This window comes from Tachyglossus aculeatus, chromosome 12 (assembly GCF_015852505.1).
Source record: "Tachyglossus aculeatus isolate mTacAcu1 chromosome 12, mTacAcu1.pri, whole genome shotgun sequence".
NCBI lineage: Eukaryota > Metazoa > Chordata > Mammalia > Monotremata > Tachyglossidae > Tachyglossus > Tachyglossus aculeatus.
The window spans coordinates 41197991-41217019 of NC_052077.1; positions in this window are offsets into that span (position 1 = coordinate 41197991).

The window sequence follows — 19029 nt, forward strand, 5'->3', positions numbered from 1 at the left end:
CCAGCAGACCACCCTGCTCCTCAAGACTGTAAGCTTATCTCTAGACTGTAAGCTCATTATGGGCAGGGACCCTGCCTGCCAACTGTGTTGTATTGTACTTTCCCCGAGCCCTTATCACAGCCCTCTGCACATAGTAAGCGCTTAATAATTACCACTGATCGTTCGATTCTCATTTCTTTTCATTCTTCCTCAATTCTTCATCACGAATAGTCAAGACTGTAAGCTAGCCTGTAGACGGTAAGATCATTGCGGTTAGGTAATGTGTCTGTTATAGTGTACTCTCCCAAGTGCTTAGTACAGTACTCTGCACAAAGTAAGCGCTCAATAAATATGATTGACTGATGGACTGAGTGACTAGGCCGCAGAGATACATAGGTAGCCGACTTTCTCCTCACGTTTCATGGAGAGAAACATTTCCTCTGAGTCTCCCCCTCTTTGCTTCTCTCACGTCCCTCCTCCCCCGCACAAAGGAACCCCCAAATTTCCCTCTGTGTTTATTGGGACCCCCTTCCCACCAATCTTGGGGAGAGAGCCAGACACCTGTATTGAATGGAAATGATAAGTTGCCTATTATTTGTAAATAATGTAAAATGGAGCATGGCTTCATTATAAACATTCCCCACGGTCCTTCCCCTACTTTTTATTTAACTTGCATTACTCTCTCAGTGGGGGGAGGCCCGCACTATAGCAAGTGAAATGGCTGTCAACTGATTTGAATGTCACAGAAGTTACCATGAATAATTGAAAGACTGCATTCAGGTGAGCTCATTTAGAAAGTAGAAATGGTTGGGAAATTAGTCAAAGCTGATGAACAATGGGCCAGATGAAAACTGTTGTACATTGATCTTACAGTAACTCTGGAAACGAGCAAGGGAGAATTGTACGTCTGCATTTCAGGGGGCCGTTTCTGTCTTGGATGTTTAGACTGAGTGATGATATTTCCATGGGCGTATAGAGATTCCAAAATGCTAGAGAAACTTCACTCTGAAAGCGCTTTTCTTGTAATAAACCATATTGATGAGGGCTTAGAGATTTCTGTTTCATTTAGATTACATTCATCTCTGACAGAATGCATGTTTTGATTAGGACACCTTTAGGAAATGATATTCTTCTGAAAACCTAAACCCATCTGGATCCCACATATTGTGATGGTGGGATAAGTGTTTGTAGTGGTGAGAATAAACTCTATTAGTTTATTGGGAATGAGTCTGTTTACTGTTATATTGTACTCTCTCAGTCACTTAGTACAGTGTTCTGCACACAGTAAGCACTCAGTAAATACTATTGAAGGAATAAATGAGTGAATGCTGGTTTCTGCTGAGAGTGTAAGCTTGCTGTGGTCAGGGACTGTGCCTGATATTGTTTTGTTGTACTCTCTGGAGAACTTAGAGCACTTTCCAGCACACAGTAACTGCTTGATATATATGATGGTATAATTGGTTGATTAATGAGCAGTTATGGAGTGCAGTGCACTGTTCTAAGCATTTGGAAAGATACATCAGAACCTCAAGGCCCATTTCTTGCCAACTGGGAGCTTACATTCCTTGGAGCTGGATTCAAAGGATAGATTAGGCACAGTGAATACTACCGTGAAAATTTCCCTTAATGTGAGGTTATGCGAGAACTCGCATCTCCCCACATATTTCCAACCCTGTATAGGAAGACTTGGTGCACTTAAAAAAAAAAATGAGCCATGGGCTTGCTCTTTTGTTCTTTAAGCAGTGCTCCGGGTCTTGAAGAAATTCATTTCCTCTTTTCTGTTGAAGTTTGGACTCCTTCTTCAAATAGCTTTTTCTCTCTCTGGAAACAGGATAAGTAAAGCCTAATCTAAATAATATCCATACTGCTGGAGCTCAGCAGGCAGAGCGAACAACCAACCAGTATAATAATAATAATGGCATTTGTTAAGTGCTTACTATGTGCCAAGAACTGTTCTAAGTGCTGGGGAGGATAAAAGGTGACCAGGTTGTCCCATGTGGGGCTCTCAGTCTTCCTCTCCATTTTACAGAGGAGGAAACTGAGGCACAGAGAAGTGAAGTGACTTGCCCAAAGTCACACAACTGATAAGTGGCGGAGCCGGGATTTGAACCCATGACCTCTGAATCACAAGCCCGGGCTCTTTCCATCGAGCCACGCTGCTTCTCGTCATTATCACCATCATCACCAGTGGAATTTATTGAGCACTTACTATGTGCAAAGCACTATACTAAGCACTTGGGCGTGATCATCTAGCCATTGACACAAACCCTCTTCAAAGTGAGCTGACTACAGCTCTCCCAAGCTTCAAAGCCCTCTTATCATTCCATCTCCTTCAGGAGACCCTCCCGGATTCATTTCTTTTCTCCTTGGGTCATATTTTTGTGGGTAGGAAATGTGTCTACCTACTCTGCTATATCGTACTCTCCCAAGTGGTTAGTACAGTACTTTGCACACAGTAGGCACTCAATAAATCAGACTAATTGAAATCTGACCAGCAAAAGTTGCATTTTTTTTTATTCTCTCCCCTCCTCAAAAATCTCCCGTGGCTACCAGTCAACCTACACATCAGGCAAAAACTCCTCACCCTGGGCTTCAAGGCTGTCCATCACCTCGCCCCCTCCTACCTCACCTCCCTTCTCTCCTTCTCCAGCCCAGCCCGCACCCTCCGCTCCTCTACCGCTAATCTCCTCACTGTGCCTCGCTCTCACCTGTCCCGCCGTCGACCCCCGGCCCACGTCCTCCCCCGGGCCCGGAATGCCCTTCCTCTGCCCATCTGCCAAGCTAGCTCTCTTCCTCCCTTCAAAGCCCTACTGAGAGTTCACCTCCTCCGGGAGGCCTTCCCACACTGAGCCCCCTCCTTCCTCTCCCCCTCCTCCCCATCCCCCTGCCTTACTTCCTTCCTCTCCCCACTGCACCTGTATATATGTATATATGTTTGTACGTATTTATTACTCTATCTATTTTACTTGTACATATTTATTCTATTTATTTTATTTTGTTAATATGTTTTGTTTTGTTGTCTGTCTCCCGCTTCTAGACTGTGAGCCCGCTGTTGGGTAGGGACCGTCTCTAAATGTTGCCAACTTATACTTCCCAAGCACTTAGTACAGTGCTCTGCACACAGTAAGCGCTCAATAAATATGATTGAATGAATGAATGAATGAACTGCCGCCTCCAAACTTATGCATGGACAGTCTTCTGAGCTACCTCTACGCCTACTGATTTCCAACCTCTACTACTTAAGCATCTCCTCACTGTACCTCGTTCTCACCTGTCCCACCGTCAACCCCCAGCCCATGTCCTCCCCCTGGCCTGGAATTCCCTCCCTCCGCACATCTGCCAAGCTAGCTCTCTTCCTCCCTTCAAAGTCCTACTGAGAGCTCACCTCCTCCAGGAGGCCTTCCCAGGCTGAGCCCCCTTTTTCCTCTCCTCCTCCCCATCCCCCCTGCCCTACCTCCTTTCCCTCCACACAGCACCTGTATACATGTTTGTATAGATTTATTACTCTATTTATTTCACTTGTACATATTTACTATTCTATTTATTTTGTTAATGATGTCCATCTAGCTTTACATCTATTTATTCTGATGACTTGACACCTGTCCACATGTTTTGTTTTGTTGTCTGTCTCCACCTTCTAGACTGTGAGCCCGTTGTTGGGTAGGGACTGTCTCTGTATGTTGCCAACTTGTACTTCCCAAGTGCTTAGTACAGTGCTCTGCACACAGAAAGTGCTCAATAAGTACTATTGAATGAATGAGTGAATCTACTCATCATGTAAGCTCGTCGTGGTCAGGGAATACCACTGTTTATTTTTGTATTGTACTTTTCCAAGTGCTTAGTTCAGTGTTCTGCACCTAGTAAGTGCTCAATAAATATGATTGAATGAATGAATGAATGACTCCATAGATACAGCTCTCTAATAAGGACTGTCTGTATATGTTGCCAACTTGTACTTCCTAAGCGCTTAGTACAGTGTTCTGCACACAGTAAGTGCTCAATAAATACTATTGAATGAATGAATGAATGAAATAAGTTGGATTTGGTTCTGCCACTACACTGTAAGCTCCTTGAGGACAGGGCTAGTTTCATGCCACCCCATTATACTCTACCTAGTTTTAAGTACAGTGCTCTGCATCATCATCATCATCAGTCGTATTTATTGCGCGCTTACTGTGTGCAGAGCACTGTACTAAGCACTTGGGAAGTACAAATTGGCAACATATAGAGACAGTCCCTACCCAACAGTGGGCTCACAGTTTAAAAGAGTGTGAGTCTAAAAGACTGTCTCTGCACAGAGAAGGAGCTCAGGAAATACTCCTAATGGATCGATAGGAAATCTACACTCTCCTCCTTTAACTTTTTCACTCTTACAGAGAGTGGATAGGAAAGCTCAGAAACCTGGGATGGTATGTTGATGACCAAAAAATATGATCCAGTTCCCGCTGAGTGGACATGGCAACCACATTCTTTGCTTTCTCAGTGAACAAGACGATGTTCACTGGCAGGAGGCTATGGATTTCTGTTATTCTCTCTGTTCTGTTCTGTATTCTCTGTTATTCTAAGATCTTTGCGTTCTCTTGTGTCACATAAACCAATTAAAAATCTTGATCGAAATACACAATGATAATTATAACGGTAATAGCAATTGTTGCTATGATTATCAGTAACAATTCAATAATAATGATAATAGTAATAATAATAGCAATATAAAAGTAATAGTGGTATTTTTAGATGCTATTTGCCAGGGGGATTTGGGGATCACCAGGATGAACGCAGTCCCTGCCCCACTCTAAGGGGGATGGAGTACCTTTTGTTTTGCTTTTTTAAATTCCATTCTTCAAATGAGAAAGCTGAGGCCCAGAGAAGTCAGGTAACCTGGCTAAGGTCACACAGCAGGGAAATGTTCGAGTGAGGATTAGAACCCAGATCCCCCGATTCCCAATGCTGTGCTCTTTCCACTAAGCTCCTTCCCTTCCGTCTCCAATCAAACTGCTTCCACATTAAACCGAGTACTTGTCCAATCCTGCTGAATCAGCTTCCTTGCTGACCGCCCTGCTTTCTGTCTCTCCCGGCTCCAGTCCATACTTCACTCCGCTGCCGGATCATTTTCCTACAAAAACAGCAAGATGTGTTTCCCTCCACATCAAAGAAGAACTCCTCACCTTCAGCTTTAAAGCAGTCAATCCCCTTTTCCCCTCCTTCCTCACCTTTTCTCTCCTGCTACACACACTTTGCTGCAGCGTGGCTCAGTGGAAAGAGCCTGGGCTTTGGAGTCAGAGGTCATGGGTTCAAATCCCAGCTCCGCCACTCGTCAGCTGTGTGACTTTGGGCAAGTCACTTAACTTCTCTGGGCCTCAGTTACCTCATCTGTAAAATGGGGATTAAGACTGTGACTGTGACATCCTAATCGCCTTGTAACCTTCCCAGTGCTTAGAACAATGCTTTGCACATAGTAAGCACTTAATAAATGCCATTATTATTATTATTATCATTATTACTCTAATGCCAGCCTACTCACTGTGCGACACTCTCCCCTGTCTCCCCCTCTAGACTGCAAGCTCACTGTGGGCAGGGAATGCATCTGTTTATTGTTACAGGAAACTCTCCCAAGAGGTTAGTGCAGTGCTTCGCACAAAGTAAGCACTCAATATGATTGAATGAATGAATGGAATGCCCTCCCCCTTCATATCCAACAAATACTCACCCCTCCTTCAAAGCCTTATTTAAGGCTCGTCTTCTCCAAAAGGCCTTCCCAGACTAAGCCCTCCTTTCCTCTTTCCCACTCCCTTCTGCATTGTCTTGACTGATTCCCATTATTCATCGCCCCTTCCAGCCCCACAGCACTTATGAACGTATCTGTAAATTTATTTATTTCTGTAATCATCTCGCCCCATTTTAGACTATAAGCCTGTAGTGGGCTGGGAATGTGTCTGTTATATTGTACTCTCTCAAGCGCTTAGTACAGGACTCTGCACATAGTAAGTGCTCAATAAATAGGATTCACTGTCTAAGCCATGCTGCTTCTCATTTATGGACTCATAAAAGAAGTAGAAGTCCTAGTTTGGGTCATTGTGCATTGCGGACTTCAAAATTTAATTTTTCATCTGATAGAAGAGAGTGACATCCTGTCGGGAATATTGTCTTGAACATTTAGTTTTCTCCCAAACCTAGCTGGGCTAATGCAGTTCAGTCAATACTGTTCGTAGGCATAAGTGTTTGAACGAGCAAGAAAAAAACACGGTTTCACGTGGTTAACAGCTGCAGTAGTAGCTGCAGCTGTGACTTTTGGACACAAAACCATAGGGAGTCCAATACTCTGCTCCTCTAGCCACAATACCCTACAGCTTTTTAGTTTTTGTTTTTATTTTGGCTATTTGTCCTTGTCTTTCAGGGGGTTTTAGTGTTCTAATTTCATTTATTTAGTGCTTTTATATTTTTTTTCCCACATCTCATCTTCTGAATCTGCTTCCCATCCCTTCTCCTCACTTCTATTCTGAGTTCCTTGAAGGCCAGAGACCATGTGTCCTTTTCCAGTGCTTATTACAGGACTTTTCACCCAATACGTGCTTAATGAATACTACTAATATTTCTACAACTACTACTACATTTTAGGGACTGTCTCTCCCTCTCAACCATGAGCTCCTTCAGGACATGGAATGTGCCTATCAACTCTGCCTGAGGTTATGGGTTGGGAAGCAGCATGGCTCACTGGAAAGAGCCCGGGCTTTGGAGTCAGAGGTCATGGATTCAAATCCTGGCTCCATCACATGTCTGCTGTATGACCTTGGGCAAGTCACTTAACTTCTCTGAGCCTCAGTTACCTCATCTGTAAAATGGCGATTAAGCTTGTGAGCCCCCCATGGGACAACCTAATCACCTTGTATCCCCCCCAGCGCTTAGAACAGTGCTTTGCACATAGTAAGCGCTTAATAAATGCTATTATTATTATTATTATTATTATTATTAATTCTAATCCTGGCTCCACTACTTATCAGCTCTGTGACCTTGGGGAAGTCACTTCACTTCTCTGTGCCTCAGTTCCCTCATATGTAAAAGAGGATTTAGACTTTGAGCTCCAAGAGGGATAGGGACTATGTCTAACTCTGCTTGTAATAATAATAATAATTGTTTTTATGGTATTTGTTAAGCGCTTACTACTACTACTTCTACTACTAATAATGATAATAATGATGGCATTTGTTAAGCACTTACTATGTGCCAAGCACTGTTCTAAGCTCTGGAGAGATACAAGGTAATCAGGTTGTCCCACGTAGGGCTCACAGTCTTAATCCCCATTTTACAGATGAGGTAACTGCGGCACAGAGAAGTCAAGTGACTTGCCCAAAATCACACAGCTGATCAGTGGCAGAGCCAGAATTAGAACCCACGACTTCTGAATCCCAAGGCCGGGCTCTTTCCACTAAGCCACGCTGCAGGTAACTGAGGCACAGAGAGGTTAAGTGGCTTGCCCAAGGTCACACAGAAGACTGGTGGTGGTTAAAAACTTAACAAATACCACAATTATTATTATTATTATAATACCCAAGCACACAATACAGTACTCAGCACACAATAAGAACTCAATAAATACATTTGATTGATTAGTTGATTACGTATTACCAGTACTACTTAGCATTAAGGCCCTGGTGCAAATACGTAATGCTAGGAAACTTCAAGAGCAATAGTGCCAGATTCTGTGCATTTTGAAGGATATTTGATATGTGAGCTTGAGGCCTTATCAACCTGTTTTCCCTTTTAATTTCTTTTCGCGTAAGCCGGCTGTAGCTTAGTGAATGCTGGGAACGTTCCCGATTCTGTCGCGCAAAAAGTCAAGGGAATGGTTTAAGAAGCAAGAAGACCCCGGCTCAAAATGTGGTTCTCGGAGTAAACACGAGGCTGTTGTCATCAATTATGGATGAAATGGTCAGTCCACTCCTGTTCCCATCCTCGGCCGACACGGCGTCCCTCCCGCCGACTCTGCTTCTGGAAGTTGGGCCTCTGCTCTCATAACTGTCTACGGTAAGGAGAGGCAGAAACCTCTCCGGGAGCAAGTAGCCGGAGAAATCAATCAGACTGGGGTAGCGAGCGAGGAAGGGTGCTGTGTGTTCCCAGAGGTCTAGCATAGTTACTTGCCCAGAGTAGGGGCACTCAGTAAATGCTGTTGATGAGGAGGCTGAGGGATAGAAAATGGGTACTTTATTCCCATTTTACAGATGAGGAAACTGAGGCTCAGAGAAGTTAAGTAACTTGCCCAAAGTCACCTGACTGTCAGTCCTTTTTTCTTTCTCCATGGTCATGCGGCCTCTCTTTCCAAGGCATCTGGTTTTGAAATATGCAGTGCTTTAAGTGGCAGCCAAGTGACTTCAAAGGATCCTGCATTCTTCTCTCCACCGAAATAGTGTGTGTCTGTGTGTGTCTTTGTGTGTGCACACGCACCCCCGTTCTTGGGTAAGGATCGTCTCTTGCCGAATTGTACTTTCCAAGTGCTCAGTACAGTGCTCTGCACCCAGTGAGCGCTCAATAATAATAATGATGGTATTTGTTCGGCGCTTTCTATGTGCCAAGCACTGTCCTAAGCACCGGGATAGATACAGGGTTATCAGATTGTCCCACATGGGGCTCACAGTCTCCATCCCCATTTTACAGATGAGGGAACTGAGGCCCAGAGAAGTTAAGCAACTTGCCCCACACAAGTGACAAGTGGTGGAGCCAGTATTGGAACCCACGACCTCTGACTCCCAAGCCCGGGTTCTTTCCACTGAGCCATGCTGCTTCTCTAAACATTCAACAAATACGATTGGATGAAAGAGTGAATAAATATATATATATACATATATATATATATATATATATATATATATATATATATAGTAATCAATCAATCGTATTTATTGAGCTCTTACTGTGTGCAGAGCACTGTACTAAGCACTTGGGAAGTACAAGTTGGCAACATATAGAGACGATCCCTACCCAACAGTGGGCTCACAGTATATATATTCGTTCATTCAATCGTATTTATTGAGCGCTTATACTATGAATATAAATTATATTTTTGTGCTCACGTGGCGTGCTGGTCTAAGATCTGTGTTTTATAGTATGAGTTTTCCTTCCCAGGGAGTTAGTCGGGAATATAACCTCCACATTATTAGAGAAATGAGTCCGTTCTCATCTCATTAATACCATTCAGTTCATCTCATCCCGATTCTTTCTTTTTTCTATCTGTGAACTTCAAACCCCCCATGAATGTACATATTTCCTGCTGTGGCACTTTTTTGTGATAAATATTTATACCTTACACCCTTGCATTTACAGTTCCACCCACAGCTTAAAAAGTTTTTAACAACGTATACATTATTAAGTGTTCTGCAGTGCTGTTAAGCTGTTATCTCCCATTAATACCACCTGTTTGTCGCAAATCTACAAGGAAGAAGCTGAGCTCAACAAAAAAGCCATTTTCTTGGCCTTTTTTTTTCTTTTAGTTTTTTTCTTTTCCTTGTTGAACTGTGCTGATGTTTCTATCACCTTTTAAAAGCCATAGTCCTCCCTTTCTGGCATAAGGAAACACAATCTATCCTCCAGAAAAGTCAAAGAAACATCATCTGGGAATGCATTCACTATAATAATAATAATAATAATAATAATAATAATAATAATGATAATAATAATAATAATAATAGCTATTATTATTATTATTATTGTATTTGTTAAGCACTTACTATGTGCCAGGCTAAACACTGGGGTGGATCCAAGCAAATTGAGTTGGACATAGTTCCTGTCTCCCCCGGGGCTCAGCGTCTCAATCCCCATTTTCAGATGAGGTAACTGAGGCACAAAGAAGTGAAGTGACTTGCCCAAAGTCACACAGCAGACAAGTGGCAGGGACAGGAGAAGAACCCACGACCTTCTGACAACCAAATCTACCAAATTGAGAAGCAGCGTGGCTCAGTGGAAAGAGCACGGGCTTTGGAGTCAGAGGTCAGGGGTTCAAATCCTGGCTCCACCAATTGTCAGCTGAGTGACTTCGGGCAAGTCACTTCTCTGTGCCTCAGTTACCTCATCTGTAAAATGGGGATTAAGACTTTGAGCCCCCTGTGGGACAAATTGATCACCTTGTAACCTCCCCAGTGTTTAGAACAGTGCTTTGCACATAGTAAGCGCTTAATAAATTCCATCATCATTATTATTATTAAATCTGTGCTCTATCCACAAGGCTACGCTGCTTCTCTATCAGTTCAGGAGAACAATGTTTAGCCTCTTGATAATATATTAGAGTACTATTTCTTTTTAACTCCCTTGCTTTAGAACCAGGGAGGTTTTTTTTTTTCATTAATGAGCACCTTCAAGAAAGTTTACTTTGATTTTCTCTCAATCAATCCATCAATCAATCAATAATATTTATTGAGTGCTTACTGTGTGCAGAGCACTGTACTAAGCGCTTGGGAAGTACAAGTTGGCAACATAGAGAGACGGTCCCTACCCAACAGTGGGCTTACAGTCTAGAAGTCTCTCAATTTCAAGAAATTTATTCCACAAATTTAATCAGTCCTTGACCCTTACCAAATATGATTATTATTCCAACCTTGGGTGTTCTTAGAATTGAACGGCCAGGGTGGCAGAATCCACCATTTTTTTAAGAATTTAGAATCAATCAATCAATCAATTAATCATATTTATTGAGCGCTTCCTGTGTGCATAGCACTGTACTAAGCGCTTGGGAAGTACAGGTTGTCAACATATAGAGAACATCCCTACCCAACAGTGGGCTCACAGTCTAGAAGGGGGAGACAGAGAACAAAACAAAACATATTAACAAAATAAAATAAATAGACTAGATATGTACGAGTAAAATAAATAAATAGAGTAATAAATCCGTACAAACATATATACATATATACAGGTGCTGTGGGGAAGGGAAGGAGGTAAGGTGGTGGGTGGAGAGGGGGAGGAGAGGGAGAGGAAGGAGGGGGCTCAATCTGGGAAGGCCTCCTTGACTTCTCCTAATTTATAAGAGTGTTGAGTACTCAGTAATGTGTTCTGCACGCAGTAAATGCTCAATAAATACCTTTGATTTGTCAGTTGTTTCTGGCTCCATTTACATTGTGAGCCCGGTATAATTATTTCAACATTTTGCATAGTGCTTTGAACATTTCCATTACATAGTCTAACCACTGTAAACCGCTTTATAATTGTCTCCCTCATGAGGATATAAGCTCCTTGTCAGCATGGAATGTGTCATTTCTATATGCTGTACTTCCCAAGGGCCTAAAATAGTGCACGACACCAGGAGTGTGCTGAATAAATACTAATAATTATTTATTGCTGCTAATCCTGCTGCTGCTACTACTATTAGGGTGGCTCAGCATAGCTCAGTGGCAAGAGCCCAGGCTTGGGGGTCAGAGGTCATGGGTTCAAATTCCGACTCCACCAATTGTCAGCTGTATGACTTTGGGCAAGTCACTTCACTTCTCTTTGCCTCAGTTACCTCATGTGGAAACTGGGGATGAAGACTGTTAGCCCCACATGGGACAACCTGATCACCTTGTATCCTCCCCAGCGCTTAGAACAGTACTTGGCACATAGTAAGTGCTTAACAAATGCCATTATTATTATTATTATTATTACTACTAAGGCTCAGTGGAAAGAGCTTAGGCTTGGGAGTCAGAGATCATGGGTTCAAATCCCAGCTCCACCAAATGTCAGCTGTGTGACCTTGGGCAAGTCACTTCACTTCTCTGTGCCTCAGTTCTCTCATCTGTAAAATGGGGATGGACTGTGAGCCCCTTGTGGGACAACCTGATCACCTTGTATCCTCCCCAGCGCTTAGAACAGTAATAATAATAATGATGGTATTTGTTATGAACTTATTATGTTCCAAGCACCATTGTAAGCACTGGAGGAGCTGCAAGGTTATCAGGTTGTCCCAGGTGAGGCTTGCAGTCTTAATCCCCATTTTCCAGATGAGGGAACTGAGGCCCAGAGAAGTGAAGTGACTTGCCCAAAGTTACACAGCTGACAAGTGGTGGAGCCGGGATTAGACCCCGTGACCTCTGACTCCCAAGCCCGGGCTCTTATTACTAAACTAAGGCTGCTACAACTACTATACGTAGGTGGTGGGCTCCGCAAGAAACAGGAATCATGTCTAATTCCCTCCTTCATACTCTCTTCTTGTGCTGAGACAAGTGCTCCTCACGCAGTAAATGTTTAACAAATACCATTACTATTATCAGTCCATCAATCGATCGTATTTATTGAGCACATATTATTTGCAAAGCCCCCTACTACTACTACTGATAATAATGATGATAATAATAATCAAAAGTGTAAACTGAGTGCTCACTCTGGGCTGAGCCCTGTGTGCAGTGCTTGGGTGAATACAACAAAAAGGTACTCCTTGCTCAGACATGATCTCTCCCCTCAAGGAGTTTATAATCCAGCAGGGGACTCAGACATCAATCTAATTTATAGGCAGAAGGAAGCAGGAAAATGCATTTGGCAGTGAAGGAGTGCATTCATTAATTCATTCATTCTTTCAATCATATTTATTGGGCACTTACTGTGTGCACAGTATTCTACTAAGCATTTGGAAAGTACAATTCGGCAACAGAGACAATCCCTACCCAACAAAGGGCTCACAGTCTAGAAGGGGGAGACAGACAACAAAACAAAACAAATACACAGGTGTCAATAGCATCAATAGTGCATGTATACAACTTTGATTCTGAGTCCTTGGCTTAGTGGATAGAACAAGGCCCTGGGAGTCCAAAGGACCTGGGTTCTAATCCTGTCTCCACCACCTGTCTGCTGTGTGACCGTGGACAAGTCACTTCACTTCTCTGGGCCTCAGTTACCCCATCTGTAAAATGGGGATTAAGACTGTGATCCCAGGCGGGACAGGGACCCAATTTGCTTGCCTCTAACCGAGCTCTTAGTACAGTGCTTCCCGCAAAGTAAGAGCTCAATAAATGCCACAATCATTATTAATATTATTATTACTACAGTGGCTGGATTTGTTCTTGGAAAGATGAGACCCCAGTCCTATTGTGTATCATTTCTTCCTTTACCCTGACACACAAAATGCACGTGACCATTCATCATTCACGCACACACACCGGGCAGGGAAATGTGTCTATTTTCATAATGCACTCTCCCAAGTGCTTAGTACAATGCTCTGCACACAGTAAGTGCTCAATAAATACGATTGAGTGATTTATTTGCATATCTGTAGTTTATTCATGTTGATACCTTTCTGGACTGTGAGCTTTTGTGGACAGGGAACAGAACTGCCGTCTCTGTTGTACTGGACTCTCCCAAGCACTTAGTACAGTGCTCTGCATGTTGTAAGTGCTCAATAAATATCATTGATAGGTGGTTGTCATGTAAAAAGATCTCAAGGGACTGTGAGCCCCCTTCTAGACTGTGAGCCCATTGTTGGGTAGGGACTGTCACTATATGTTGCCGATTTGTATTTCCCAAGCGCTTAGTACAGTGCTCTGCACACAGTGAGTGCTCAATAAATACGACTGAATGAATGAATGAAGGATTTAGGAATGAGCAAGCTGGTAAAGGGGCTTTGAGCCCTCTAGGGATGTTCGTTAAGAGAAAGACTGGTTTTTTTTGTCTGCCCCTCTAACAGTCCTTGCCCTGCCGAAGAAGCTAGAGGTGGAAAAATCAGACATTTCAAGGTGTTATGTTAGAAAGAGAAGGTTATTACATATTTTTGTTGAGTTGTCTCATTTAGATGACAGAATGGAAGGTCAACTTGTCAACAATCATCCCTTAATTAAAGAAAAAAAAAAGGAGCTCAAGGATGAGAAAGAATGAAATGCTAGTTTTTCTTTAAAAGCATTTATCTACAGTTTACACAGAATTCAGTAAGGATTTTATCATTCTTGGGAAAGATGCCTTGATAAGCCCTTAATTAATGTTAATTAATAACAGTCTGGTCTTTTTAATGGGTAATGCCCCTTTTGTTTTGTGAAAAATAAAACTATATCTTTCCTCCTTCCCAGAGAAGAATGGAGAGGGCCATTTTCCAGGTGATTTCTAAAGAGAAATATCCTTCTTACAGGATATTCCTATCCTGAGCCCCACAAGCCATAATCCCAGCGTGGCAGCATTATCACTGTCATCATCATCATCATCAATGTTATTTATTGAGAGCTTTCTATGGATAGAGCACTGTACTAAGCTCTTGGGGAAGTCCAGTACAACAGAGTTGGTAGACACGTTCCCTGCCCACAGTGAGTTTGCATTCTAGAGGGGACGATCAATCGATCTATGTTATTTATTGAGTGCTTTCTGTGGCCAGAGCACTGTACTAAGCTATCGGGAGAGTCCAATACAGCAGGGTTGTTAGACACATTCCCTGCTGACAATGAGCTTACAGTCTAGAGGACATCCTCAGAGCAAGGAGAGGGTAACAACAATTTACCCCTGGCCGATAATTAGGCTGTGAGCCCTTATGTTGGGTAGGGATTGTCTCTATCTGTTGCCAAATTTTACTTTCCAAGCGCTTAGTACAGTGGCCTGGAATGCCCTCCCTCCACACATCTGCCAAGCTCGCTCTCTTCCTCCCTTCAAAACCCAACTGAGAGCTCACCTCCTCCAGGAGGCCTTCCCAGACTGAGCCCCCTTTTTCCTCTCCTCCTCCCCATCCCCCCCCGCCCTACCTCCTTCCCCTCCCTACAGCACCTGTATATATACTCGTGCAGATTTATTATTCTATTTATTACTTGTACATATTTACTATTTATTTTGTTACTGATGTGCATATAGCTTTAATTCTATTTTTCTGACGATTTTGACACCTGTCTACGTGTTTTGTTTTGTTGTCTGTCTCTCCCTTCTAGACTTTGAGCCCGTTGTTGGGTAGGGACCGTCTCTAGATGTTACCGACTTTTGATGATGATGATGATGATGATGATGATGATGGCATTTGTTAAGTGCTTACTATGTGCAAAGCACTGTTCTAAGCGCTGGGGATGTTACAAGGTGAACAGGTTGTCCCACGGGGGGCTCACAGTCTTAATCCCCATTGTACAGATGAGGTCACTGAGGCACAGAGAAGTTAAGTGACTTGCCCAAAGTCACACAGCTGACAATTGGCGGAGCCGGGATTTGAACCCCTGACCACTGACTCCAAAGCTTGGGCTCTTTCCACTGAGTCACGGTGCTTCTGCACACAGTCTCTCCTGGGACAAACAGGCTTTTAAATGCCCAGTATAAGTTCCACGGTTATGTTCCCATTTCTGTTAAGACTGGAACATCTTCATAGGGGCTCACCTGTCAACATACATGTCCTAATTTTAGCACTGACTATCCACGGCTTATGATTTTAATGAAATCCAGTACGTTCATGCCAAAGATCAAAAGACCAATAGCCCAACTAAAGCCATGAAATGCAGAAAATCTTTACCATTGTCTCCATGTTTTATTGTTTCTAGAACGGCGGCAGTTAGGTATTTCCTCTCTATCCTTAGCACTTAGAAAATTGTCTCTTGTATTTGTGTATTCATGTGCATAGCCAATTATTTATTCATCGTGTTCATTCTAACAAACCCTTAACGTTCCTTCGTCGTCTTAATCTCGCTGCTGCAAACCTCTCTGCCCACCCTATTGGAATGTAAGTCCTTTGAGGACAATGATTGAATGTCCTCCTTCTGTTTTTATCTCTCGAGTGCCCAGTACAGTTCTTCACACTCAGTGGACTGAGAATCAGTTAGTCTGATTAGAAGTCAGAGGACTCGATTCAAATCCCCGCTCCACCACTTTTCCTCTGTGTGAATTTGGGCACGAGATACTTGTATCTACCACAGTGCTTAGTAGAGTGCGTGGCACATTGTAAGTGCTTAACAAACACCATAAAAAAGTCACTTAACTTCCCTTCACCTCAGTTATCTAATCTGTAAAATGGAGATTGAAACTGTGAGCCCCATGTGGGACATGGATTGGGCCCAACCTGTTTTTTATTCATTCAATCGTATTTATTGAGCGCTTACTGTGTGCAGAGCACTGTACTAAGTGCTTGGGAAATACAAGTAGGCAACATATAGAGACGGTCCCTTCCCAACAGTGGGCTCACAGTCTAGAAGGGGGAGACAGACAACAAAACAAAACCTATTAACAAAATAAAATAAATAGAATAAATATGTACAAATAAAATAAATAAATGAATAGAGTAATAAATCTGTACAAACATATATACATATATACAGGTGCTGTGGGGAGGGGAAGGAGGTAAGGTGGGGGGATGGGGAGAGGGAAGAGGGGAGAGGAAGGAGGGGCTCAGTCTGGGAAGACCTCCTGGAGGAGGTGAGCTCTCAGTAGGGCTTTGAAGGGAAGCTTAGCTTGTCTCTGCCCAGCACTTAGTACAGTGTCTGGCACACAGCCCTTAGCAAATACCAAAAGAGAGTAGACCTTCAATTGATTGCCTCGATGATAACAATGCATAATCCTGCAATACTAAATCTTTCAGCATCTATTTCCAAATCAGTAAAGTTTATGGCAGATTCTTTCTTGGTGGAAGGAAATTTTGAATGTGTAGGGTTCCTGAACTTTTTCACACTGTCTAGCACTCGCTATCATACTCACCGCTCCAGTTATCCAAACCTTAATGGAGTGACCCAAATGAATTCATGCAGCTGGCAGAGGTGTCTAATTTTCTCACAGAGTCTCACTCATGCACTGATGAATCTGAATCTAAAGACCACCTCAAAATAACCCATCTGTTATTTTTGTGCGATATTGTGATATCCTTCTTAGTCGGAGCCATTTATTGAGAACAATTTGCATCTACAAATTTGTTATAATCATCACATATTCTAGCTTCTCCATCACATAAGGTATTAAATTTTCCTTCTTCTTCCTACCATCCATTCTTTTTTATCACTGCACCCCGGCTCTGGCAGGCTTTCATCTCACACCAAACTAATCACTGAACTTGTTCGCATTTCTCTAGCTGTGAAACTCTTGCTTGGAATATCCTTCCAACCTGGAATTCCATCCCACTTCATATCCTGCAGACCACTGCTCTCCCCATCTTCAAAGGCCTTCTGAGATCACATCTCCTCCAGGAGGCCTTTCATGATTAATTTCTTGTCTCTCCAGACTACGTTCCTCCAACTGTGTGGCCCAGAGGATAGAGCCTGGGCCTGGGAATGAGAAAAACCTGCTTTCTAATCCTGACTCTGTGCAAGTCATTTCATTTTTCTGTGCCTCAGTGACCTCATCTGTATAATGGGAATGGGGACAAGGAATGTATCCAACTTGATTAGCTTATATCTAACCCAGCACTTGGTAGACTGCCTGGCATATAGAGAAGCAGCACGGCTCACTGGAAGGAGCCCGGGCTTGGGAGTCAGAGGTCATGGGTTCAAATCCCAGCACTGCCACTTGTCAGCTGTGTGACTTTGGGTAAGTCACTTAACTTCTCTGTGCCTCAGTTACCTCATCTGTAAAATGGGGATTAAGATTGTTGAGCCCCACATGGGACAACCTGATCACCTTAGATCCTCCCCAGCGCTTAGAACAGTGCTTTGCACATAGTAAGTGCTTAACAAATACCAAATTATTATTATTATATCGTAAGCACTTAAATACCATAAAAAATGAATTTCGGTCTGCTTATCTTCTCCATAAGATTGTAAGGTCTTTGAGAGCACAGAATACATACATTGCTGCAGTTGTACTCTTCCAAGTGATCAGTAATAGTAGCAATTCACTGCTTTAGGACATAGCGGGAAATTTTATTGATGGACTCAATGAGTACGTGAAGCTGTGTTCCTGATTGATTGATTGATTCATTCACTCATTCAATCAATCATATTTATTGAGTTCTTTCTGTGAGCAGCGCACTTACTAAGTACTTGGGAGAATACAATACAACAATAAACAGACACATTCCCGGCCCCCTTCTAGACTCTATTTATTTATTTATTTTACTTGTACCTATCTATTCTATTTATTTTATTTTGTTAGTATGTTTGGTTTTGTTCTCTGTCTCCCCCTTCTAGACTGTGAGCCCACTGTTGGGTAGGGACTGTCTCTATATGTTGCCAATTTGTACTTCCCAAGCGCTTAGTACAGTGCTCTGCACACAGTAAGCGCTCAATAAATACGATTGATTGATTGATTGATAGAGGGGCTTTCAGTCTAAATTCTCAGTAGTCCATGAGGAAAGCGATATAAACTTTCCGTCCCTCAAATCTCCACCGTAACATAAGAAGGTGGAGCACCCTTTAGCATTCTCATCCAAGATAGAGCTGGCAGAGTAAGCAGGAAAAGGCCAAAGTTCAATCAATCAATCAATCAATCAATCGTATTTATTGCGCGCTTACTATGTGCAGAGCACTGTACTAAGCGCTTGGGAAGTACAAATTGGCATCACATAGAGTTCAAAGATGAATGTCATGGGAGATGGAGTAATATTTCTTTTGTAAGCTTTCTCCCGTCTGTTCTGCTGCCTGAAACAGTGGAAGAATTTTCCCGAATGGGACTTGAGCTCTCCAACACCGAGAACTCATTCATTATTAAAATGACTTTGTGTGTACCATTTTCTCAAGAGGAACAGGATGTTGAGCATTCTCCCTGAAATGAGGAATCGTTTGCCGAGTGAGGCGGGGGGAGATAGCTTGTTGTGGATGTTTAATTCACTCAACTGAAAAGATGAGCCAGCAGCTAATGCCCTTACAAGATAAGGAGGGGCTCTTCTGGAGTATAAAGGAAGCCATTAGACCATCTATGGATTATTTTTGTGGGGGTTACCTCTCTGAGTATGTGCAACTGCAGGATAGAAAGTGTAGGAGATACTGGATTTGCCTGTCTACTTATTTTTATGATATTTGTTAAGCATTTACCATGTGCCAAGCACTGTTCTTTGCCGTTTTCCCTGCCCTCCCCCGTCCTCCTTCTAGACTGTGAGCCCATTGTTGAGTAGGGATTGTCTCTCTTTGTTTGCTAAATTCTACTTTCCAAGCGCTTAGTACAGTGTTCTGCACACAGTAAATGCTCAGTAAGTATGACTGAATGAATGAATGGCTATCTTTGCCT